We start from the raw sequence: 25,301 nt of genomic DNA on the forward strand, positions 1-25,301 counted from the left end.
GCATATAAAAAGTTATTAATGTTTCTAATGTACCAACAAGGTTAAGACTAAATGATGGCTTCTCAGCTTTCTGTGTGGCTAAAAGTCACCTGGGAATACTGTTTAAATGTTTGTTTTTTTTCTGATTCAGTAAATCTAGTTTGGGGACTGAGATCTTTTTTATCCAGTTGGTTCCAAGATAATGCCTATTCTGAACTTTGAGAAAAAAGTCACTACAACATTTCGTTTCCTAACTCCAATTAAAATTTTTCCAAAGTTTGTTCTGTTGTAGAATAATCTTTTTGTACACTGTGAAGATGTGTCTTTGCCAAAGTGTCTTCTTATTGGTTTAATAAAAGGCTAAACAGCCATTAGCTGGGCAGGAGGTATAGATGGAAAAGCCAGACACAGAGGACACTGGGAAGAAGAAAGGTGGGGTCACTAGGAGATACAGAGGGAGCAAGACATGCTGGAGGACAGGTAAAACCATGAGCCACGTGGCAATATATAAATTAATAGAAGTGGATTAATTTAAGTTGTAAGAGCTAGATAGTAGCAAGCCTAAGCTATGGCCGAGCTTTTAAAATTAATAAAAAGTCTCTGTGTCAATACTGGGGAGCTGGCAGTTCCAACAAAAAGGTCCATCTACTTTGAAATTGAAAAAGTTCAATTTACTCCTTTAAAAATAGCACTTGAGAACTGAGAATAGAAAAAAAATATTCAGTGTCAGAACCTGAAGGGCCTTTAGTAATCAATTCAATTCAAGACTTTCATCCCACAGATGGCGATACTAAGGTCTACAGAGGGCAGTGGTCAGCCAACCTATGTTGTTTTAAGAAAATTCTTCACATAGTTGAAACTGTTAAGGTAAACAATTGTTTACAAAATAGCAGTAGTACTATCTGCTTCTAATTGGCACATTCTCTAAATAAACTGAATATAAAGGCATATTCTTTCTTCATTTGGACACTACTATACTTGGATTCCATTTCTATTCACGTATTTAGAATAATAGTCTAACAAGCTAAATTACCTCATTCTTTACAGCTATTCTAATAGGGCAGGGTTTGGGAATAATTCACTTTGGCTTATAGTAGTGATTTTATATAAATATTTATTGGAGGTTTATATTACACCAGTTTTTATGTGCTTACCTGATCTAAAAAAAAATCCCACCAATTATATTTCATAGATCAGCAAATTGAACAATAGAAGTTTAGTTCATGTGTCCATTGTCTTATAATCACTAAGTGGTTGTATCTCAGTTTAAGTCCTGCAACTGGACTCTAGTGCTCATTAATTATAGGATGAATGAAGGATAAATGCTGAGATTCGGCCCTCTTGGCAAAGAAAAACAGATAAAATAGTATACACTTCCCTCCTTTTGCTATGGGTATTGTCTGCAGTTGTCACTAGCCCTGACAACCCACTCTGTATTGTAAGTAATCATAATTTTCTCTTTCCCAAGGTAAATGGCATTTATGTTAGAAAGTCAGAGCCAGGATAGCCAAATCTATGAGATAATACATGTGGTGGCCTAAGCAAGAGGCCTACAGGTTGAAATTCTTTAAAGGTCTTGGGCTTAGCTTGGGCTCTGCAACTGCCTTCACCTTTCATTGCCTTTGATTTCATTTGTGAGCTGGCAGTGATAGCCATACATTTGCAAAGTGATGTCTATAAGGAGACCCTGTGATGTTGGACCAAGAACATCTTCAAGATTCAATGAAGACCAAAGATAGCAGTGGTCAGCCAATTGATGTTGGGGGTGGGGGATCATATTGGGTTTGTTGAAAGAAATGGTGAGTCAAGCTAGTTGGAATGAGTCTACATATCTTGAGAAGAACTTTTTTGCAGATATTTTTATGCAGGAATATTTGCTGTGTTGAGGTAATTACATTGCAAGACACCTGGAACATGGTTAAAGCACAAAGAAGTTGACAGTCATAAAATTTTGAAATCCAGAGATAAGCTTTATTCCAACTATTCATGTCATTTTAAGCCAGGGTTTTTTCTGACAATAAGGAAAGTACCACCAGGAGGTACATGCCTGTTGGTTATGAATACAGTGAAGCCACCAGCCATGCTTTTTCTCCCTACACATGGTAGAATTGTATCTAAATCTAATCATAGTTTGCATCCAGATCATAGATGTTCCTGTATCAAGCATTTTCTATTCATAACTATTAAAGTAAAGGTATCTCAGCTGTAAGTGAATTAAATATGTAAATACTTTAATTAACTGGAGGAAGTGTTTTAGATCTCAGACTGCAGTGAGATAGCCAGGACCAGGAACTGAGTTATCAGGGCTATTCCACAATATCATAAGGACATGACCTGCCGTCTCTACTGAAATATTTATAAATGATAACTCTAACAAAACACTTGGTTTGTACATTACAAAACTATATTAGTCCTGAGCCTTTGGCAAAGATCTGCCACAAGGCAACATTGAAAACCTGGAGAATCCATCTCTTTGGGCCTCAGTTTTCAAAAGTAAAGGCAGGGCACTGAACTATATAACATTCTTCTAGTTTTCATATTTGCCAAATATGTGGTAGTGTCAGATATAGAAATGGAGTTTGACCTTATACTTGGAAAGCAAACTTGGGTTTAACCTTTTCTGGCATCTAACAGAGGCAGAGTACCAATGAATACCTTTCTCTTGTTTCAGTATTGTCAAGATGTTACCCACCACTTTCAGGGAAAAAGTATGAGTGTGGGAAAGATAAGGAGGAGCTGTGTCTATGCTCTGAGATTTTTCCATGTGTTTCATGTTTGCCTAGACTCACACATGGCCTAAAGCCTGTCTGTTCTGTGCCTGTATTGTTTCAATTTCCATCATTTCATTGGTTCTAGAAATTGGCTTTAACCCAGTTCTTTCTGTTTTGGTCATTAAAGTTCAAATTGGTCCCGGGCTTTGTCTACAGTCTTCTTTCTTTGATAGAATAGATCTCCTTATCCAAAATGATGATTGGAAACTTGAAAGCAGACTAGTTCCTGCTCCTTTTATTGTGTTCAGTTTCTCCCAATTTACCTTCTTTGGCATTTACTCTATACCAGTGTCTAGCATCTTAGGCGTCAGATTCTTCTTTGATGAGGTGAGAACCTTTATGTGTGAGGAAGCTAGATAATCCAATACCCTTGAAAATATGTTGTTAGGACTGCCACAACAAACATTACTCAAGTGAGGGACTGAACAGAGATAGCCTGGTCCTAATACTTGGAAACTCTTCAGCTTGCAAAATGCCCTCAAGGTTTGCCAAGAGTCTCTAAGGTCCTGATGGTCCTCACCTAGCAACATAATGGTGCTGTATCTGACACAATAATAGTGGATCCTGTCTGGAGATGTGTTGGCAAATGTTTGGAAACTTGGTGGTTGGAGATAAAGCCCTGATTTGCTAATGTCCATGGTGAAAGCATGGCCACTGTGGTTAATTATAAGCTAGTAGCATGATATTACAAAATATGAATCTGAAAAGAGAGAATAAAAATTGGCATTCAGAGAGTGCAGGCAAACTCCAGTATACCACTATACCACCCTTGACTGACCCATACCCCAGTCTTCAGACCTGGGGCTTCTGGGGCTAGTAAGGCTTAAGGAAAGAAAAGCGTATAGTACTTACACAGCCTTGCCTCTTCCACCTGCTCCTTGGAAAAGAGGTATAAGAAAATCTAAAAATAGTGTCCATGGAAACAGCAGAGCCCACTGAACTGAATCCCTAAAGGTTTTTCAGATGTTCTTCTGGTGACCTGGAGTAGCATGAAAGTTTATATCCTATCTGCATGAAACAGAGCCATTTTTAGAGCTTACATGTGTGGATGTGGAACGAGAATGTTCAGCTTACGTTTCTTCGTTAGCCTAAAGTATCATATTATATTGAGATTTGCAATGGGAAAGTGGAAAATAAATTTTAACATTGAAGAAGTAATTGCTTCCTGTTTCACAGATTGCCAAGTTTTAATTCCAAACCAATAGTCAGCCCGAACAAAGGATGATCCACTTGGCAGTGTTTGAGGCTATTGTAAAATGAAATTGTTACTCTGAGTTAAGGAGACTTCTCTAGACTCTGCTTCTTTTGTTTGGGCCAAAACAAAGATGAGTGCTCATGGTGTGCTTGGCTTTAAAATCAAGATACTTTTCATTATGTGTGATGTGATAGCCAAAAGAACAATTCTATGTTCAGAACATTAAACTTCAGAGCTAGAAAGACCATGGAAAACAAAACATCAATACCAAGAAGCAGCAGCATCTGCATTGGGACTTAATCACACTCCCCCTCCCAAATCAACATGGACAAATGACAGCCATCTTGGAAGAGGTTTTGCATGCTGCAATGTGTATACTGTACGTATAAATTTGGAACATTTTCTTGGACAGCTGACCTTGTAGATTTGTTATTTTCTGCTCTTTCTTGCCTTTCTCAATAAAGTAAAAGACACATATGGCAGATAAAATCATATATAGTGGAGAATGCAATTATTTGCCATTATAGTTGGGATATAAATGAAAAGTATCTATAGCTTGCATTAATGTTATAGCAACACTTGGTAACAAATAATGAATGTAGCATTGGAAATGAGTATAAAATATCATTTACTTAAAGATCCCCAGGAGGAAAGCTCTGTTACACCATATCCCTTTCAGCATATTTTGATTTTTTCTCTTACATTTATCTCAAAGATAAATTTTATTCTTCAGTCCCTGAAAAACATTTTAAAGAAAACACATACCACAATAAATAGAGAAATTCCATTTTTGGTATCTAATGAGCATCTACATTGGTAGTTCAGCAGAACTGCCTAAGATGAGATTGTATCATTGAGATTATCAGCAGATTGATAAACCCACAGTCAAGACAATTCCTTTCTTTGGTTTATTTCATGTATGTTGTTTGATAGATGTTTTGAATAATATTGATATATATGAATGCCATTTATTCAGCTATGTGTCTACCTGACCAATAATTAGTAAGTGCTCAGATATTTTACAGAAGGGTGAGGAGATGACTTAGTGGGTCAAGTGTTTGCTGTGAAAGCATGAAGACCTCAGTTCAGATTCCCAGCACTCATGTAAAAACTTCATGCCTCAGCATATGTGTCTGTAACCCAAAAACCGGGGAAAGGGTGGGAGGTGGGAATAAAGCATGTGAACCCCAGGGCTTTACTGGTCAGTTAGTTTAGCTAAAAGAATAAGTGAGTATAGCTGTGTGTGTGGGGGGGGGGGTGGTCCTACCCCCACCTTTCCCAGGGTACTCTTGAGGAGAGAGGGATGAGAAACTTGTAGATAGAAAGATAGACCTAGCCAACGAGAGGAAAGACAGAAACACAGGATAACTTCGGGAGAACCTGGGTTAATACCCAACAGCCCAAAACTTTATGCAAAATGGCTTTTTATAACAATGCCATGGTTAGAGGCAAAAGACCTCCCCCTTGCCAGATACAGCCAAGTGTAGACCCTTCCAAAGCCCTGGTACCCAGGCTCATGGTCCAATCATCCTCTTATGCAGCCCTGCTGGTAAAGCAAGCTCAGTTCTCACTAGGAAACCTCTGTGGGCTCCCACATCGCTGCCTGGGGGGCCAGCCTCCAGCAGCACAGGGCTCAAAGGACAACATCAGTGTGCACTAGACTTTTCTATCTGAGGGGGTTAGGGAAAAGGCCACTCACACTCTCTCTTGATCATTTCCATCTTTATTCTCTATTCCTCCATGTTCTTTCTGTGGTCTTACATGGCCGGTTGAAGACAAAAGGCACGCCAAGATGAAATTTTAAGGCCCATGTGACCGTAGGAAGGTCCAGCCTCTCCTAAGGCACTGAACTGGACTAGACCCCGAACAGCTGTACAAAGATGTATTTATTGATTGTTATGCAAAGTATTTCCTCATACCAACGTCCCTAATCTTAATTTACATGTCTTATTGAAGAAGAGCATCACAAGCCTCCATGACTCTAGTCCTTTATTGATTATCATGTGCAATACACAATAATACAAGAGCCTCAGGTGTGCCTGACGTGTCTTATGATCAAAGTCATGGGATGGCTGCAGAGCCCTTTCAGCAAAACAATCACTGTTTTCCAAAAGGATTCTTCAAGGTCAAGGTACTTCTAAAAAAATAGCTGTTCATTCTAATATCTACCTCATACAGTGCTTCTGCTAAATTCCTACAGAGTACAGGTAAAATCATGTCTTTTATCTCCTTTACATGATTAAAAACAAAGTCACCCCAATAGCCCATATACATTTATGTCTAAGTAACTTCTTACATATTAACAGAACATGAGCAAGCAGAAAGTATTTTTTCATAGCCAACTCTTTTGTTGGCAGGTGATAGCAGCAGCGAACATGTAAAGGCACAGCAGAAGCAAAAGGCATTCCAGGGTCTGTGGTCTCAGGGGGATGAGGAGAGCCTTGTTTAACTGAGATTCCGGTGTGGGGGAGGGGGCTGCCTCCTGGTGTGCTGACACCTTGAACTTCAATTGCCACCTGCTGCTCCACTGGCATGACCACCAGGAAGTGAGCTCCATGTTGAGTGGGCAACGCTGTCTCAAACAAACAAATGATAAAAAAAAAAGCAATAAGAGAAAAAACTTGATGTCAGCTTCGGGTTTCCATATGCATGGACAAAGATACTGACACATGTACGTACATACATACATACATACATACATACACCATGAACACCATGAACACAGACACAATGTTATATAGACAATATCTAATGCTTTGTGTATTGAATACTTACTATGTGCCAAGAATCCAAAGGTTCTAAATGTAATATCCTATGTAATTTCCTCTAAAAATCCTCTGAAGGAGGTATTATTATATCTCATTTTATAGTTGAATAAACTGAGAACGATTAAGCTTCTTGCTTAGGATCCCACTGCTGGGAAGTAATAGAGTCTGAATTCAAACTCTGGCAATTGAGTTCAGTAGTCTATGTGTTTAACCACAGTAAATACCATAAACACAGAATTGAATGAGGTATCAAAGAAAATAGCTCTCCTAAGTCTGTAGTCTTAAGAAGGCTGAGTTCTGATTCTGACTTTGCCATCGGCCTGTAAGACCTAAGCTCCCTCTTTTCCTGCATCCCCACAATATAGAAATATCGAGAGAACACGAGGAAAGGTGTTGAAGAAGCCCCAGCTTTTCAGAAGGGAGTTGAAGGGGCCCTAGGTGTTACACTGGTTTCAACCGTCTTTCACAGATCCTATGGGGAGGAAAAAGACTTGCTTTTCCTGGCTGCGTGTTTTGCAGTTTGACCCCTATTGTTCTCCTTTCAGTCTCTTCAGGAGAAAAAAAAATCCAGTGGGGTTGTCAGCCCCTTGCTTGTTCAGGCAGGACTAACTGCTCTGCATGATGTATCCCATGTTTAGTGTTTGTTTAGTGTTTCCACCATTCTAAACACAGCATGCCTTTTCCCTTGAATTCTTCGTTGGGTGTTTTGTCCAAATCTTTTCTGTCTTCTGTGAAGTCGATAGGTTACAATGAGTTTTCATCTTCCCTGTAACTATAAAGCATTGAAAAACTGTTTCTGTTTGTTTTTGAAAGCTCTAGCCATGAACATTCCTCAGCACCATCATTGTGACTGCAAGATACTGGATTTTGTTTGCCCCAGGAAGAAAGGCTCTAGTTCTCAGGAAGTACTATCATATTGGCTGGGTCAGGAGTGGGGATGAAGAAACCCCTAGTGCCTAGATCTGGGTCTGGTTATTATTCCAGAAACTGAGTTGTTACAAGAAACCTATACCACGACTCAAACACTGGTGCTCCCAGAACAATATCAACATTTTATGTCTTTCCATCTTTTTCTTTCTCGTCCTGTCTCTTGCCCCAATAGAGTAATAGCTCCCCGTGTAATCTAAAGTAGGATAATCAGACAAATTATCATGTAATCAATGTACTCTTAGAATAGGCATAATGACTCAATCAAGACAGCAGGAGCGAGCTAGATTGCAGAAAACCAAGGGACTGGGTTCCTTAATCTAGAAGTCACAGAAACTCTTCAACTCTCCAGGATGTGGGCCCACAGTAGTGAATCCTATTCTGTGCCTACATGCGACATCACAGGGATGCTGAGCAGAATTGCCCAGAATAGCACAGCAAAATGAAGCAACCAACTAGCTAGTATTCTCATGTAGACATCTGTGCAGCATATTGTTGGGTGAAATTGCCATGCTGAATGCAAGAAGGAAGAACAATTAGAACATTAATTAATTAGAATCTTGCTTTTATTCTTCTGTGAAAGGTAATTTTTCATTAAGGTGAAATAAAATCCTAAGCTTACCCCAAGCTTTAATTATAGTGTTATTATTTTAAAATATTGCCTGGCCTTGTTCCAAGATACAGAACTGTTTATATTTCAATAATCTGAAGGTAGTTCAAACACATTATAATTTACTAATGACCTGAAAGAACTCTAGATTGTTTTGCTCAAACACTTGATTAAGATGACAACAGACTGGGAATTAGACTATTTCAAAGTTCCCTTGGCTAGGGAGCATGGGGACCCCAAAACAGCTATGCTTGTGTCTGCTTATAGATATGTGAATTGTCATGAAGGACTGCAGTAGAAGGGAAGAGGAGAGCGTCAGCTTTTCGGGACACGGGTCTGATTTGGCATTCCTGTTCCAATATAACCACAGGAGCTTCATGACTCATGGCAATTTCCCAGCTACTCCAAGTTTAACATCCCCATTTGGTTAACGAGTCAACACATTAAAGTGATGAGCACTCAGTAAAGTCCTGTGTGCTCCTTGATATATGAAAGCAATTACAATGTGCACAACTGTCTTGTTTGTGATCACATTCCCTCATGCACACCTCTCTGGTGTTCACATCTGAATTTGTGTGCATGTACTCATGGAGATGCATAGGTGTGCATTTCAGTGTTTAGCAATGTACACCTCATTTTGCATCTGCGTGAATTACAGAAGTTTTGGCATGCAGCCGCATCCATATATTGAACAAGAGTACGCATGTATGAAGATGTTCTGTCTCCACAGCTGTACATGTGTCTCTGTGCTTTCTATGCTTCATTATCTCAAACTGAGATGGAAGGTCACTTGAAGCATGATTTTTCTATTTGTAGTACTTCTTCTCTTCTTTGACCTTGATTTTATCCCTATGGGGGTGACCTAGGTCATAGAGATGGTTTGCTTTTGTTTTTAATCTGTGTTGTGAGTGTATGTAAACAAAGGATCTTTATCCCATGATTAATTAGTGTACTTCTTTTCTCCTCCTCTGTTGTTTGCTCCCTCGCCCCCCACCCCCCGCCCTCAAGTAACATCTCTTGCTCCCCCCCTTTTTTTAATGTATCACCTTACTGGCGTTTTATTCCTATTACAGCATTGAGGGGCAGCATCTAAAGTGGAGGGAACAGTTCTGAAACAGGGTGTGATTCCCTGGCTGATTTGTCCTTAGTGGCTTCCTTCTTTCAGGTACAATTCAAATCCCAGGAGAATGTTCCGGAGGCCTCCCAGAATTCTTCACAACTAGAGAATATAGATTCACTAAGGACAGAAGTGCACCAGACAGACCAATGTGAAATGGTTTTGGTTGTCTTTTTCCAGGTTGGTTTTTTTTCTGTCATTTCAGAAGCAAGCCTAATGACAGCTTCCTCTCTCTCAGCCTACACTTAAATAAGCAGTCTCTGTAGCTTCCAAAATTAACCTTCTTTTTCTTCCTTGCTCAATGAAATTTCCCATTTCTTTCTTAGTGGAACCTGTCTGTTTGTTAGGGAGGGAATATTTCCAATCAAATTAATTTGACTTACAGTATGAGTGGTAACTATATTAATATGCTTATTTTACTTAAAAATTAAACATAATATTATAATCTCAAAAATAAATGTACATTTTGAGGGGAACTTGAGCCTAATAACTGGAGGTAATAATATCACCTGTTTTACAGGGTGCTGGAGTTGACTGCATGAGAAAAAGGCTAGAGCAAATGCCTGAACTATAAGTGCTATATATTGCTAATAATTCTATACATTCCATATATTATTAATAATTATTCACTACACTTTAATATAGAGACTGTCATGATATTAACTTTGAAGATTAGGAAACAAGGTTGGAGCGATGGCTCATGGGTTAAGAGCATGTACTGCTCTTGCAGAGGAACTGAATTCAGTACCATATCAGGAAGCATCTCACAACTACCTGTAGCTCCAGCTCGAGGGGATCCAACACAGGCACTGGTATTCACATGCACCTCCCCACACACAAGACACATGACCAGGAAACTGGAGGCTGGATAGCTCAGAGACCTATGATAGAAAAAAAAATCAATAAAATGATTCCTAATGATATATATATATATATATATATATATATATATATATATATATATATATATATTTTGGTTTTTCAAGACAGGATTTCTCTTGTGTAGCTTTGCGATGATATTCTTATATACTCATAGATTGTGCCTAGCCCAATTGACATCATGGAAGCTTCCCATGGTAGCTGATGGATGCATATGCAAAGACCCACAGCCAAACTTTAGGTGGAAAGAGAACCCAAATTGAAGATGTCCACAGGTCCCTCCCCTTGGAACTCTATGAACCACATGGAGGAGGGGGAGGAAGAATTGTGGTAGCCTGGGGTGGAAGATTCCAGTAGAACATGGCCCACAGACATTAACTAAGCAGGGTTCATAGGGGCTCACAGTGACCAAAACAATCATGTAGTCTGCATCGGTTTGCTCTAAGTCCTTTGCATGCATGTTATGGTTGTTCACTAGGTGTTTTTGTGGGACTCCTAATAGCGGGAGTGGGGGTGCCTCTGACTCTTTTGTCTGCTCTTGGGTCCCTTTTCATTCTACTGGGTAGCCTTGATCAGTCTTTATAGGAGGGTTTGTACCTAGTCTTATTGTATCTTGCTATGCTGTGTTCTATGGATATCACTGGGAGGCCTGCTCTTTTCTGAAAGGAAATGGAAGAGGAAAAATAATACATAATGAATGAATAAATAAATAAATAAATAAACAAACAAATAAATAAGTGATTTAACAAATGTTAATAAAATTGAGGCTCAGGGAAGGTAATTCACCAAGATCAAACATACGTGTACAACTAGTACTAAATTCTAGTCCATATGACTTTAGTAATTCAGAACCACTTTGTTACTTTATATTTTCTAGTGCATTGCTTGTTTTGTCATATTTGTAGTGTATATGACAGACAAAAACAATGATTGATGTGTCAGTCCTACTCACACTTACTTTATTACCTTTCCATACAATTCTACCTTTATAAAATTTATTATTAAAGAGTAATAAATTACTGAGCTGTAATTCATCCCCAAGCATCTAAATTTTGCATTTGTATTTTATATTTTGGTTGTGAGCCTAGCCTTTAACGGCTGAGCCATCTCTCCAGCCCTTGCATTTGTATTTTTATAATAGGCACACTGGCAGTGCACACTTTCATACTCTAACATCGGTAGCCAAAACCTAATGATTTTACTTAAGCTATTAAATCAGTGCACTGTACATTAGCATTATCAGTAGAATTCTGAGTTGTGAACTTAAAAACTGTTATTTTTTGCAGAAGTGATTGCTTTCCTTTCAATTTGTGACTGACACAAATTCTACCAATGTAAATGAGCAGTAAACACACTTTAGTCGAAGTAAGATAATGAGGGCTAAATACATGTTTGTGGAGAGGAAAATAGCTGTGTGTGTTTCACGTTCTGGATGAGCCTGCCTCCGCCAAAGACAAACAACCACAAACAACCAAACAAACCTTTGTCAGTTGTCCAATCAAGCTGAGAAGACTGGAAGACTGATAGGGTTTCCTAAGCTGTTTAAATGATGGGAAAGAACATTTGGCTGCCTAAAGGGAAAGTACTCAAGGTGGAATTGCTGTTTGGAAAAGGTTCCAAAAGGTATGGAAGTGGGATGAGCCATTGGAGATCCTGAAGCTGGTATGCCTTCACACATGAGGTATAACTTCAGAGTGATGAATGGGATTTCATTATAAACATATATGAATTTCATACTCAAGGAAGTGCTGTCATCTCCAAAGCAGAATCTATCTTCTTAACATTAGCTTTTAAAATATACTTTTGAAAATTATTTTCTGATGTATAAACTGTGTCCACTTACTCCAGAAAATGGAAATGGATAGCTGGAATGTGACAGGGTTTCTGAAACCTGGAAAACAGCTATCTTCTTAGCCATTACTGAAGATGATTACTTGGGAAGCTAAAGGGGCACTGTCTGTGGTATTGTAACACATGGAGCCATCATATGTGATTAAAGGTAGTGAGATTCCCAGAGCCTGGAATATTCTCTTAGGTTTAACTCTCTCTTCTTTTTCGCATTTAACTTGAGTTGGTGCTAGTTCACCATGTAGGCATTCATTTTTATATGGAGAACTAATGGAATTAAGTGAAAATATTTTATGAAATGTACCCCATGAGATCAGTAAATAGATACAGACAAAAATAAGAGATCTGTCAGAGGGAGCTGGGGTGATACAAATCTGAATAGGTAGATGTTATGCGGGTGAGGTCCAAGGTGTCTGATGAAACTGGTTGGTTCAGGACTGTTTCTTGGAAGTCTTTTTAAAGAGCTTAATAGTGTACGTGGGATTTGTTCTAGCAGAAGCTTCAGAGAGACTCACCATTTTAAAAGCATACCTTTACATTTAATAATGACAAAGTACATGAGAAAAATTAAACAGTTTGGAAGTTACAGGGCACCAAAGTGACACTGGATATGGTTCTGGTAAATGCTGTGGCATGTGCATTTCATGCTATGTGTGTAAACAATGTTATTACAATGTTGTAAACAGGGCAGACACGAATGGAGTTAAGGGCTTCAGTGCATCCAGTGTTAGACAACATGAGAAAAGAGGTAAGGATGACCTGTAATATTGATTGTTCTAGTTTCCTTTCTGTTGCTGTGATAAATACCATGAAAACAAGAAACTTAGGGGAGAAGTGGGTTGTTTTAGCTCACAATTCCAGGAAAATTCTAGTTCATTTTAGCTCTATATCCTATTACTGTCCATCACTATGGGGAAGTCACATTGGTAGGAGCTTAAGGGAGTCGGTCACATCATAGCCATAGTTAAGGGCAGAGAGAAATAAATGCATGCATGTTTACTTATGTGCATCCTTGTCTCTATACTTCTATAGTTCTTAGCTAGGGAATGGTGCTGCCCACAGTGTCCTGTGCTCTTCCATATAAGTTAACAGTCAAATTAACTCACAGACATGTCCATGGGCCAATATGATCTGGGCAATCCCTCAATTAAGACTTCCTTCTCAGATGACTCTAGGTTTGTCAACTTGACAATTAAAACTAAGCATCACATTTGTTAAGCACTTGCTATGGGCTAGGTTTCTTAGAGGGATGGAGTGAAAGAGCAATGAAAGAGATAGAGGGAGCCATTATAGGGTTGGGGAGAAACCTGGTGCTAGGAGAATTCCCAGGAATCCACAAGGATGACTAGCAGTAGTGGAGAGGGTGCCTGAACTGGCCTACCTCGGTAATCAGATTGAGAATACCCTAACTGTCACCATAGAGTCTTCATCTAGTAACTGATGGAAGTAGATGCAGAGATCCACAGCCAAGCACTAGGCTTAGCTCCAGGAATCCAGTAGAAGAGAGGGAAGAGGGATTCTATGAGCAAGGGCATCAAGATCATGATGGAGAAACTTACAGAGACAACCAAACCAAACTAGTGGGAGCTCATGAAATTTAGATCCACAGTTGTGGAGCCTGCCTGGGACTGGACTAGGCCCTCTGCATAGCGAGACAGTTGTGTAGCTTGATCTGCTTAAGGGGCCCCCTGGCAGTAGGATCAGAATCCATCCCTGGTGCATGAGCAGGCTTTTTGGAGTCCACTACCTATGATGGGACACCTAACTAGCTCTTATAACTTAAATGAGCCCATTTCTATTAATTTATGTGCTGCCATGTGGCTCATGGCTTGCTACCTCATCTCTTATATGTCATGCTTTCTTGTGTCTCACTGGCGACTCCTCCCTTCTCTTCCCAGCATTCTCCCTGTAGCCAAAATCCTGCCTAGCTACTGGCCATTTAGTTTTTTATTAAACCAATCACAATGACATAGCTTCACACAGTGTAAAGGAATGTTCCACAATGTTTAAAGCCTGCCTGGGCTACAGTGAATTTCAGGCCAACTAGACTACTTACTAAGATCATCTCTCAAACTTACAAAACAGAAAAGAGTAGCAATGGCTACAACTCAGTGGTAGAACATTTGCTTAGCATGTGTGAAGCACTAAGTTCAGTCCCTAGTACTGATTTAAACAACAACAACAACAGTGTGTGAACTAGAGCTTGTTTTGCTTATTTTAAGGATGAAGAAACTAAGACTGAGAGAGGTAAATAAACATGTACAATTATGCACCTATAGTAACTGGTACAGCTAGTGTTGGACACAGACTTCACAGACTCCCAATTTCATGCTCTTCTTTGATATATTAAGTTACTTTTCAAAGACAGGTACATCTGGGTTTTCCCATGGAGAAGAAAGAGCTACAATAGAATAGCTTTTTGAAAAATGCTAACAGACTGAAGGAGTGGGACCCAAGCAGGTTACCAGCTAATAATAGTGAATATGGGAGAAATAATTAAGTAGTGTTTTGAATCAAGAGTGTAAGAGTGTAAGAGTATTGACCAGCTCTAGCCAGCACACATTTTGTTTGGATTGCATAATGAGTTTTTGTAAAACTTTTTGCCAGTGTCTAAAATGGGAAAAAATTCACAGAAAGATTCTGGTTTTCAACTTTATTCCTTACCCCCTGGAAAACCAAAAAGTCTGAAAACATAGACCTAAGATCCTGCAAGGCAAAAATTAGCTAGAGTTATGTTGTATATCTACTGGATACTCACTTTCCAGGCTCCAGAGTCTCTATCTTAAACATAAGCTGCTTTACATATTAGCTGATCTGGGTCACTCTAAAATGTTTTGGTTTATAAGTAGTAGCTTAGGTGCTTACTGTGGGTATAAAATACCATTTTCTGAGAGTGGTGTCATGTTTCATAATTCAAGTTTTAATAATTATCAGGTTTAGTTGGCAAGTAAAAATTGTGGTGGTAATCTAATTGTACTGAAATGTGATTTTGATTGTATGTTAATAAATAAAGTTGCCCGGGGGTCAGAGCTATTAGAGCCATAGCAAGAGTGTGGCGGTGGTGGCACACGCCTTTAATGCCGTAGATCTCTGTGTGTTCAGGGATACAGCCAGCATTGGAGACATATGCCTTTAAGACCTAGGGGGCTGTACATTCAGACAGTGACGAGGCAGTCACGTGTTTGGGTTTACAACCAATGAGAAGGCAGAACAATAATACTATAAAAAAGGCGTATAGACAGGAAGTAGCCCTCTTTCAGGAAGCTGGGACACCGCAGGCGGAAGGGTGAGATTTTAGCTCTGAGCTCTGACCTCTGACCTCTCGGCTTTCTCTTTTACATTGTTTCTGTGTTTCTTATTTAATAAGACGGTTGGTTACATCAATAAAAAATGGCAGTGACAGTGTCCATTGTCTTGGTAAGGTGATGTCATGATTCTGATAGTATTGTCACCATTAGAAGGAGTCAGATATGGCTAGATGCACTGTTGTCCTCTTAATTTGGAGATATGTGGTGATATTTTATTTGTGCTGAAATGTGGTGATATTTTACTTGTGCGTTAATAAAATAAAGCTTACCTGGAGATCAGAGGAAAGCCAGCCACTATAGTAAACACAAGAGTCAGGCAGTACACACCCTTAATCCCTTAGCAGGCAGGATCTCTATGTGTTCAAGGCCACACTAGGAAAAGAGCCAAGGGTCGTGATACACGCCTTTAATCCCAGTACCAACCATAGAGACCTGGAAGTCTGTACAGACAGACAGAAAGTAACAGAACTGTGTAGGAAGAGGAAGTGAGGTAGCTGGGCTAAGAGAGCCAATGAGAGGGCAGAAAAGCAAGGCATATAAAGCCTGACTAGACAGGAAGTCACTCATTTGGAAGCTGCAGAGTAGGTGAGGTGAGGTTGGCTGGTGGCTTTCCCTATTTCCTTGATCTAAGGATTTCACCCCTATGTTTGATTCCATGTTATTTAATAAGACCTTTTAAGCTTCATGTTATAGAGATAGTAGCTTTGAAGTAATAAACTTAATAGAAGACCATTCTACCCTGATTGCTACACTTAGGGTTAGGGACAGAGTCTAGAAGGAATAAACTGTGGCGGTTTGTGGACATAGTGCTTCTTCTCAGGATTGTAAAAAAATTCCAAAATTAAATAATGTTGCTGATTGCAGATCTCGGTGAAATATCGAAAAGTATCGAACTGCACACATTTGAGTAAATTGAATAGTATATGAGTTAGGTTTATAACTCATATTCAGTTACAATGAATTTCTAAAAATTGTTACTGCCTGCATTGCATCGCTCCTAAACTCTCTTTTTTTAAACTAGGGCTTCCACTCCTCCTTAACTTCCCAAAAAGCCTTTACATCACCATCCCTCAACAATACAGGTTATGCCTTTAAGTGAATTAAGCAAGCTTAGGATTGTTTCTCAGGACAGAGATCCCATTCAAATTGAAAGCCTTGTTCATCTTCCCATTTATGTATTTACTTCACCCTCTAGGCTGCTGTCTTCTGTGTATCTCTTCTCTCTCTGAGCATAGCTGAAAAATAGCATTGAATAAGAAATACAAGTTAACTAGCCGATTCAGTACAATTCAAAAAATCACCCTCACAATAACAATGAAATGGACCTTAGAATGTAAGAATATACACTAGAAAGACTGAGACAAAAAAAATTCTGTATATTAACATATCTACAGTGATGTGGTTCAGAGAGTCCCTTTGCCCTTTCCAGCAGTTTCTTCTATTATGAAACCTCAACATATGGTCTAGAAACCCCATAGAGTGTCCAAAAGACAACCCTAGATCTCTAGAAGAGTCCTAATGAATAAAAAAATGAAGTAGGGTAAGGAACATGGTTGTTGGAGGAACTAATTTCCACCACAGTTTATAAACTAACCAGGAGACAGCACTTCAGCTCGTAGACCACAAATAAATTACACGAGCTATGAGAAAAAGCTTTTCTATTGATGCAGAAAACAGTGGCTTTAAAGAGGAAACTCCCAGGCAATTCCTAGTTTTATCTAAGACTTCCCTTTCTCAATTTAAAACTCAATGATTTCCTCCTGTGGTTTTTATCAATGGGCCAGAGGTCTGATAAGATTGTTTCCTTCCTGCACTTGGAACTTGGCCATCTCACTTGGAAGAATTAATAGATTTGTCTTTCTGGTCTGGCTCTGAGCTAAGTGGGATAAGAGGCACATGAGAAGTGGGCTCAGAGAATGTAGAGAGGGATGAATGTGGCTAGCCTATGGTAGCCTTTGACTCGAGTCCTCTACCTCTATTTCTGGGAAGGTTGGCTTTTCTGCAAATTGCCATGCTTTTCTGCAAGATACTCCACAAGTTGAGTAAAGGTCATAGTTTTTGTGTTAGTCCATTTGTGTTACTATAACAAAATGATAACTCTAAACAATGGACAGTTATTTTGCAGAGCTCCAGAGTTTGGAAGTCTAAGATCAGGGGTTTACAGGTTTAGTTTCTTCTGCACACTTTGTTTCTACTTCCAAGATGATACCTCATTGCTGTATCTCTGGAAGGGAGGACCATTGGACCTCAACATGGCAGAAGAGATGGATGGAGAGAAAAGGAGTAAACTTAAGTCAGGTTCTTCATAAAGGCATCTAGTCATATTCATGAGGACATAACCACTGCATAAGGGCATAAATGTGGTTAGGTATCAAGACAAATTTGCAGGGACATTCAAAACATATTATTATACTCCAATACCCCAAGTTGTGCTTTTTTTCACATGCAAAATGTATTTATTACATCTAAACAACCCATCAGCTGAAAATATAAAATTCAGAATATCATTAAGTCACATATGAGTTAGGCTCAAAGATATGTTTTATCATAAGGCAAGTACCATCCCCCCAACTATCAGCCTATGAAATCAAAGAAGTTATATGCTTCCAAAATATATTGATGAAATAGACAGAATAATTATTCCAATTTTAAAAGGGAGAAATAGATAAGAAGAAAAGAGTATCAGGTCCCCAATAAGTTAAAAATGCAAGAAGGCAATAAACATTCAAACTTGAGGATTTAAGAATAATAATTTTTGACTCCATGTCATCTCTTCTAAACTCACTGGGGCAGGGTTTGAATTCCGAGAAATCAAGGGAATCCCACTTATACAGGGTTGCCAGGCACAACTCATACTTTCATGTGTTGATGTGTCTTCCAGGTTAGAGTTGCATGTGAGTTGCTGTACAGTTCTGGGGGCTCCTGGGTAGCCCCCCCCAGCTTCATTAAGCACCATATTAGTGTGAAATTTCTGTGATGTCACAGACCATACTAGGCATAATTTTCACAGTTGTATTCTGAGCGTCCTTTGAAGTCTATAGATAGATGTGGCCTTGTGCATAATGAATACCTACAAAATCAGAAAAACTTGTAGGTCATCAAAACTAATCACATGAATCCTTTGTACCTTAACCACATGATCCACAGATAGGGTAGTGAAAGAGGGTTGTAGCACAGTTTAAGGAGCAGAAATGTGAGGTTGGTATTAGCAGTAATACATGAGGTCCTATAGGCTCCCCAGTCTCCTCCTTTGAACTTTTTCTGCTACCAAAGCCTGCCCTGATGGACCTGTGATGGGACTAGACACCTTGAAAATATGTAAAATGTCTTTGAACTCAGTCTCCAACTATCTTGATTAGTAGCACCCAGATTTTTTATAGCCATACCTTGGCTTTGGCTTTCTCTCCTAAACAAGTGTGTGTGTGTGTGTGTGTGTGTGTGTGTGTGTGTGTGTGTACATATATACATATATATTATATCTCTGTGTGTATATATGTATGTGTGTATGTATATTTGTAAACACACACACACACACACACACACACACACACACACACACACACACACACACACAAGGCCAAGAGCTTTCCAGATTGTTATGTTTTGCTTTGCCTTTGGTTACAAATTCCAGCTTTTAGTCACTTCTCCCCCTTCACACATTATTGTAACAGTTCAGAGAAGCCATGTAGTACCTCAATTTCTTGCTGATTAGAGTTTTGCCTTATATCGTCATTCATTACTCACAAGTTCATTCCACAAAGTCCTATGACATTGACACAATTTGGCTAACTTTTTGTGACTTTACAATAAGGATGTCCTTTCTTCCACTTTTCACTACCATTTCTATCTCATTCCTCATAAGAATAGTCTTTATGTTGGCTCATTCCTACCAGTATACTGTAATACTGTATATATATGCTTCCATTGCAGTTCTCCTTTCCTGAGCCTTCTCCTGAATTTCCTTTGATGATTTCCTCACAGAATCTTCAGTGTCTTAGGGTTCCTATTGCTGTGAAGAGAAACCATGACCACTGCAACTCTTACAAAACAAAACAAAACAAAACAAAACAAAACAAAACAAAACAAAACAAAACAAAACAAAACAAAAAAACATTTCATTGAGGGGACTTACACGTTCAGAGGTTTCTTCCATTATCATCACAGTGGATCATGGCAGTGTGCAGGTAGACATGATGCTGTAGCTGGAGCTGAGAGGCAACAGGAAGTGGTCTGTGACACCGGATGTGTCTTGAGCATATATGAGACCTCAAAGCCTGCCTCTACAGTGACACACTTCCTCCAAAAAGGTCATACCTATTCCAACAAAGCCACATCTCCTAATAGTGCCACTCCCATTGGGGACCAATTTCTTTCAAACCACTCTACCCAGCATTCACTAAATAAACAAACAAAAGAACTATTTCAGGTTTGACTCACCACCTAGGTCCAAAGCCATACCCTCATTTCTAGGCATAGACACTTGTCAGATTGATTTCAGGACCTCTGTGGATAGCAAGAGTCTGTAGATGCTCAGATTCTGTATTAAAAAATAAAAGATAAAAGGGTGTTATTGAGGCTGGAGAGAAGGTTCAGTGGGTAAGAGCATGTATTGCTTTTCCAAAGTCCCGAATTTCAATTCCAAGCACCCTTGTCAGGCAGCTTACAGCCACTTCATTCAAGCTTCAGGGGATCTGACACTTCTGGCCACTGCAGGCACCCACATACATAACATATACTGCTACATACACATAACTAAAAATTTAAAAAATAGTTTTTTTAAAAAAATGGCATGGCATTTATATACAGTTTATGCTTATATTCCCATGTGGCTCAAATAACTACATTACTAATAACATTTAATAGAATGTAAATATTTTGTAACTAGTCATTATACTTCTTAGGGAATAACAACAAGAAAGCAAACTTGTATGGATTCAGTAGAGGTGTAGCTTTTTACCAAAGGTTTTTTTCTTTTACTTTTTTTTTTTGTTTGTTTGTTTTTTTTGGTTTTTCAAGACAGGGTTTCTCTGTGTAGCTTTGCGCCTTTCCTGGAACTCACTTGGTAGCCCAGGCTGGCCTCGAACTCACAGAGATCCGCCTGGCCCTGCCTCCCGAGTGCTGGGATTAAAGGCATGCACCACCACCGCCCGGCTTTTTCTTTTACTTTTTAATTGAAAATAAATTTTTAATACAATTTTCTGATATGGTTTCCCTTTCCCCAACTCCTCCCAGATCCTCCCCACTTCCTCACTCACCCAAATCCACACCTGTTTTTCTTTCCCTCATTAGACTACAAACAAGTATCTTTAAAAAAAAATCACCTTATTAGATGCTAAAATTTTCTTTGATAAAATCCAACACCCCTTCATAATAAAAGTCTTGGAGAGAGCAGGGAGGGATATAAGGCACATACCTAAACATAATAAAGGAAATTTATAGCAATCCTATAGCCAACATCAAATTAAATGGAGAGAAACTCAAAGCACTTCCTCTAAAACAAGGAACAAGACAAGGCTGGTCGACTCTCTCCATATCTATTCAATATAATACTTGGAGTTCTAGCTAGAGCAATAAAACAACTAAAGAAAATCAAGGGATTACAAATTGGAAAGGAAGAAATCAAAGTATCATTATTTGCAGATAATATGATAGTATATATAAACAACCCCAAAAATTCTACCAGGAAACTCCTACAGGTAATAAAGACCTTAGTGAAGTAGGTGGATACAAGATTAACTAAAACAAAACAAAACAAAACAAAAACAAAACAGTAGCCCTCCTATATCGATAAATAGGCTGAGAAAGAAATCAGGGAAACCCTTGCAATAGCCAGAAATAACATAAAATATCTTGAGGTAACTCTAACCAAGCAAGTGAAAGACCTGTATGACAAGACTTCAAGTCTTTGAAGAAGATATTAGAAAATGGAAATCTCCCATGCTTATGGATAGGTAGGATTAGCATAGTAAAAATTGCCATCCTACCAAAAGCAATCTACAGATTCAGTGAAATCCCCATCAAAATTCCAACACAATTCTTTATAGACTCTGAAAGAAAAATACTCAACTTCATATGGAAAAAAAAAAACCCAGGATAGCTAAAACAATCCTGTACAATAAAGAACTTCTGGAGGTATCACCATCCCTGATTTCAATCTCTATTATAATCTAATGTAAAAAATGGGGTACAGATCTAAACACAGAGTTGTCAACAGAGGAATCTCAAATGGCTGAGAAACATTTAAAGAAATGTTCAACATCCTTAGCCATCAGGGAAATGCAAATCAAAACTATCTTTCTGAGTGGTGGTGGCACACGCCTTTAATCTCAGTACTTGGGAGGCAGAGGCAGGCAGATCTCTGTGAGTTTGAGGCCAGCCTGGTCTACAGAGTGAGATCCAGGACAGGCACCAAAACTACACAGAGAAACCCTGTATTGAAAACACACACACACACACACACACACACACACACACACACACACACACACACACACACACAAAGGTTTAAAAAAAAGACCTGTGAGAATGGCTAAGATCAAAACATATGAGACAGCTTGTGCTGGCAAGTATGTGAGCAGGGGAACATTCCTCCACTGCTGGTGGGAGTGCAAACTTGTACAGCCACTTTGGAAATAAATATGGTGTGCTGTGGATGATTGATTGATAAATAAAACTCTGATTGGCCAGTAGCCAGGCAGGAAGAATAGGGTAGACAGAACAAGGAGGAGATGAATTCTGGGAGGTGGAAGGCTGAGGCAGAGAGACACTGCCAGCTGCCACCATGACAAGCAAGATGTAAGGTACCAGTAAGCCACGAGCCACATGGCAACTTATAGACTAATAGAAATGGGTTAATTTAAGATATAAGAACAGCTAGCAAGAAGCCTGCCACGGCCATACAATTTGTAAATAATATAAGTCTCTGTGTGTTTACTTGGTTGGGTCCGAGCGGCTGTGGGACTGCTGGGTGAGAGAGATTTGTCCTGACTGTGGGCCAGGCAGGACCAGGAAAACTAAAGAAACAATGGTGGTTTGTCAGAAAATTGGGAATCCATCTACCTCAAGACACAGCTATATAACTCCTGGGCATATTCACAAAGGATGTTCCATCCTACTACAAGGATACTTGCTCAACTACATTCATAGCAGTTTTATTCATAATAGCCCCAAACTGGAAACAACCTAGATGCCCCTCAACCAACGAATGAATAAACAAGATGTGGTACATTTAGACGATGGAGTATTACCCAGTTATCAAAACAATGACATCATGAAATTTGCAGGCAAATGAATAGAAAAAATTCTCCTGAGTGAGTTAACCCAGACCTAGAAAGACAAACATGGTATATACTCACTTCTAATTTAATATTAGCTGTAAAGTAAAGGATAATCATGCTAAGGTCCACAGACCCACAGAGAGGCTAAGTAACAATGACGGATTAAGGGGGAGACGCAAGGATCTCCCTGGGAAGGGGAAAAAGAATAGACTTTGCAGGTGGACTAGGGTTGGATGGGGTTGGGGGGAGGGAGAAAATACTGGAAGAAATGACTGGAATTGGGGGGCACATGGGAGACATTTGGGGGGCGAGGTGAATCCTAGTGCAATGGAAACTCCATGGAATCTATGTGAGTTATCTTAGCAAAGATTCCTAGTAATGGGGGAATACAGAGCCTGAACAAGTGGTCTTCTGTAACCAGATAAGGCCTTAAGTGCAGGCATTGGGACACCAATCCAGCCACTAAACTTTCAACTTACAGTTTGTCCTGTTTGTAGAGTGTTCTGTGACCGGAGCCTAGCAGAATCATCATCAATGAGACCAAAGAGACTTCATCCAGCAACTGATGGGAACTGATGCAGAGTCCCACAGCCAAACATTAGGCAAAGCTCAGGAATCCTGTGGAAGAGAGGGAGGAAGGAATGGAGAAACCAGACGGGTCAGGGAAAGAGAACATTGACCATCTACTTCTGGGCATGGTTTGCTGAAGTAGTTTTGATTCACATTTAGTTGAATCCATGGATGCAGACCCCACAGACATGAAGGGCCAACTCCATCTCTTACACTAACACTTCTACATTGCTAGCAACACCTTATGTTTTAATCCATTCATACTACTCTTAAAAAATACCTGAAATTATGAAATTTGCATATAATAGAAATTTATTGTTCATAATTCTGGAGCCTGGGATTCTAAGTTAATGTGTTAATAGATTTTGGCATCTGGCAAAGGCTTTGTCTGCACTTCAAGTATACACCTTATCACTACATCCTCTGGAGTGGAAGAATGCTGTGTCCTTACATTGCAGAAGGTGAATGGTAAAACAGTAATGACTTATCTTCATTAAGCTCTTTAAAAATATCTGTTTTACTAACACACATTAATTTCACATGTTAATAGGATTCATTGTACTATATTCATACATGAATACAATGTCTATTGATGATGTCTATCTATCCTCCTTTAACTGAGCCCTCTTAGGATGCCTATTACCATTCACAGAGTCTGCCCTCACCCAGTCTCCTTCCAAAGGCCCCCTCTACCAATACTGTTGCATCAGAGATTGGACTTCAGCATCAATTCTGGCAGAGACAAAAACTTACAAGCCACAATACCACAGCATTGCTCAAATTTTAGTATGCATTTAAGTTTTTTCATAGAACTCATTAAACTGTAGAGTGGACACAGTATGAGTTTTTCTAGACCTTTTACAAGGCACTAATCCATTTGTGAGGCCAAATGACAGAATCACTGCCCCCAATTCCCTACCTATTCTACCACTAGAGCTGGTAACAAGTTCTGACAAATAAGTTCTGTGAGCCATTCAGACTATAGCAGCTTGGAAGCAATCATGTGTCATGCATGGTCCTTGGGAATATCCCAGGGTTCAAAAGAGTATCTTTTTGTTGTTGGCATTCTGGTTAATACAGCTTCAGAGACTTTATTCATTGTAATAAATACCATGACCCAAGAAAGTTATTGTATGGATCTTCTAAAGGTAAGAGCTCTTGAGAATTTGAACAATAGGGCAGAAAGTTAAAATCACTTTCGGTAGCTCTGGTGCTCCTTTACCCCAACCAATTTTTTAAAAAATAACTGAGCAACCTTTGTGCTTTGGCAAATGCCCCTGGTGACCCAATAGTATGGTCCTCATCCTCACAATTGCCTTTTCAGAAGCAGAATAGACAGATCTCTTGTCTCCACATTTTTCCTGCTTATAGTCATTCTTGGTATTCTATCTTTTGAGGGTGATTCCTTTGGGTTAACTCCTATGCAAATACAAAGATAAAAAGGAATAGTGGCACAAAAGCCACCAAGTACATTTAACAGCTCTGAAAGAGTCCTTTGTGCAGCAAAAGGAAAAGCAACTTCATGACCAATGTAATCAGATGTTACAGAAAAATTTGAGCAGGATGCTGGGTAGAGGACAATTAAGGTAAAAAGGATGGTTGTGCTAAAAGGACAGGCAGGCAGATGCCATAGACAGTCTGCCCTTCTGAAGTAGTACTTGAATTCAGAGGAAAATCTTTGAAAAGGGGGACCTCTGTGCCCTCCCAGAACACCCAAGATAACTGACTGATGCGACTACTTAGAGCAGCATGGCAGCAAGCGATTTGGCAGCAAAAGAGACCAACTTGCAAAGCAGCATCTTTGTCAGACACTGGAGGTAGATAACAGCTTTTAAGCAAGAAGGGATGTGACAAAGCCTCATACTTGCAGGTGTGTGCCTTTGGTGCCATGACAATGGATATAGGGAGAAAATGGGGATGGAGAAGGAAAGGAAAGTTTCAGTGAGTGTCAGTGGGGAGAGGTGATAGGAAATACAGTAAGTAAGATATGTGGAATCCAAGGCCTTTATGTGGGGCCCTCGTAAAAATGCAGTGCTTGTTTCCATTCCTACT

This window comes from Peromyscus maniculatus, chromosome X (assembly GCF_049852395.1).
Source record: "Peromyscus maniculatus bairdii isolate BWxNUB_F1_BW_parent chromosome X, HU_Pman_BW_mat_3.1, whole genome shotgun sequence".
NCBI classification, from domain to species: domain Eukaryota; kingdom Metazoa; phylum Chordata; class Mammalia; order Rodentia; family Cricetidae; genus Peromyscus; species Peromyscus maniculatus.